Source organism: Podarcis vaucheri (assembly GCF_965113315.1).
Source record: "Podarcis vaucheri genome assembly, chromosome: 5".
NCBI classification, from domain to species: Eukaryota; Metazoa; Chordata; class Lepidosauria; order Squamata; family Lacertidae; genus Podarcis; species Podarcis vaucheri.
This window is the reverse complement of record NC_138763.1, coordinates 89,418,157-89,420,946: the sequence shown is the minus strand read 5'-3', so window position 1 is coordinate 89,420,946 and position 2,790 is coordinate 89,418,157.

The window sequence follows — 2,790 nt, the reverse complement described above, 5'->3', positions numbered from 1 at the left end:
TGGAGACACTGCTCACACAGACATCCTGGGGTTATTAATAGTCAACGGGATCTCGGAGTCCAAGAGTCTCAGATAGCACCAGCCCAGGCAAGGCTGGGAAGAGAGAAAAGTGCACCTCAGCACTCCCACGACAGCTACCTCAACCTGGGGCCAGATACCAAGCAGGGGACCAGCTCTGCACATCCCTCTCCTTCCTCTGGGTTGTAAGCACTGCTGCTACCTGCATAAAAAGCTATGTGGATTATATGCTTGAAATCGCGCATTTAAGGGCAATCGGCTGCAAGCTGATAAGAGATGGGTCGGTTGGGGCAGGCAGTTCTGCAGAACTTGGCAGGCAGCTCTGTGAGATGAATGGGCGTGGAAAGGTTCTGGGGCTCGGAGGGGAACACAGACGAGCAATATGATCACAGCCCCTCTATGTCGTGCCACGTGTCACTTCTGCTGCCGTTGGCATGGTGGTGACTCAGTGTACTTGTTTCAACTCTCCAGTGTGCAAAGCAGGAAGAAAATAGACACTTTGCATTTCAGTTCACATACTTTTACCAACAAGTATGAGTACTTGCAGCAGATGGGGAAATTATTTACCTTCCAAATTTACTTTTAACATTTATAAGTTGCCTCTCCATTTAGAAAGCCTCAGAGCAAGGAAGTTAGGCATGAAGCAATCCTGACTCCTTAAGAGGAATGTGTGTCAAGAAATCTGGAGAAAAGCAGGACTGTGGGAATAGAGGGCTCCCCCTGGATGACCTATTTATTTAACATGCATCCTGGTTTGCTTGCACAAAGCATACACAGAAGTTAGTTTATATCCGGTGTTTATTGAGCATTCATTCTGATTTGCTTGCATGGGTTATGCAAGAACAACGAGCATTTATGTCCTGTCCTGCTCATCGTTCATTTATCTTGTGCTTTTCAAATTGTTCCATCACTTTCAACAGTCCATTTCTTTTTTTAAAATGGATTTGTTGTGCTAGAGGGTAGACTGCTTCAATTTTTGCGACCTAAATGTCTCACAAAATATTAAGCAGTCTGGAGGCGCCCTAAGAGAAACACAGGGAAGCAAGGGACTGGAAGCACAAGGCATGCCAAGCAAGAGCTGCAAATGTCAAAGCCATGGTGAAGGTGGTGAAGGTCCTGTGTGAGTGCCTGGAGGCATTTGGAGGATGGATGGTGGCTTACAGATTGGGGTTGAATCCTGACAAGATGGAAGTACTGTTTGGGGGCGGGGACAGGGGGCGGGCAGGTGTGGAGGACTCTCTGGTCCTAAATGGGGTAACTGTGCCCCTGAAGGACAGGTGCACAGCCTGGGAGTCATTTTGAACTCACAGCTGTCCATGGAGGCACAGGTCAACTCTGTGTCCTGGGCAACTGTCTACCAGCTCCATCTGGTACGCAGGCTGAGACCCTACCTGCCTGTGGACTGTCTCGCCAGAGTGGTGCATGCTCTAGTTATCTCCTGCTTGGACTACTGCAATGCACTCTACATGGTGCTACCCTTGAAGGTGACCCAGAAACTACAACTAATCCAGAATGCGGCAGCTAGACTGGTGACTGGGAGTGGCTGCCGGGACTACATAACACCAGTCCTGAAAGACCTACATTGTCTCCCAGTACATTCCCAAGCACAATTCAAAGTGTTGGTGCTGACCTTTAAAGCCCTAAACAGCCTCGGCCCAGTATACCTGAAGGAGCATCTCCACCACCACCGTTCAGTATACCTGAAGGAGCATCTCCACCTCCATCGTTCTGCCCAGACACTGAGGTCCAGCGCCGAGGGCCTTCTGGCAGTTCCCTCACTGCGAGAAGCGAAGTTATAGGGAACAAGGCAGAGGGCCTTCTTGGTATTGGTGCCTGCCCTGTGGAACGCCCTCCCACCAGATGTCAAGGAAATAAACAACTATCTGACTTTTAGAAGACATCTGAAGGCAGTTTTTAATGTTTGATGTTTTATTGTATTTTTAATGTTTTGTTGGAAGTCACCCAGAGCGGCTGGGGAAACCCAGCCAGATGGGCGGTGTGTGTTTGTGTGTGTAATAATTTATTATTATTATTATTATTATTATTATTATTATTATTATTATTATTATTATTATTATTGAACTGGGTGCAGCGTAGGGTGCAGTGTAGAGGAATTGCTGACAGCAAGATGCAGTCAAGTAAGGTGGTCATATTCAAGGTGTTTCTTCCCAAACATCAAGTGCTGTCAGATTCAGCATTGGTAACTGCTGCAATTCCAGCTGGGTTATGTGACACCAGGAGCTTTTATGCTTACCCTCAGCGCTGTTGTGACCCAGCCTCTGACCCCTCAGTTATTGAAACCCCCTAACGCAATCTCAGAGTCCCTGAATCCATCAGAAATAGAATTTGAAAGGAAACTCTCTACAGGCCTTTCCGAAGAAAAGGATGCTGAACTCACACTCTGAACCACTGTGGTCAGTTGCAAAAGACGGCTGGGCTCTTGCGCTGTTAATAATCGTGCGGAAGAGGGAATGACAGCTTGTTGTGCAAACGACACCTGCTGAATTTTCCTCTTTCACATAACTACTGTCAATTGTGGGACCGTGCTCTGGGAGTCATCAAGACTTGGGATTTGGCTGGCTATTGATGGATCTCAATTCTCTGAAAGTTTCCTTGGATCCTGTGCTGCTGGGCTCTTACCAGCTGCTTGTAAGCAGGCTCTCCATGGTTTGGTTCATACATTCAGCATTCTCCCCTGCAAGTAACCTCATTCCCATAGCCTTGTGCAAGAACGTATGAGCCGTTTCACGTCAGCGCCTGATCTTGCAGAGC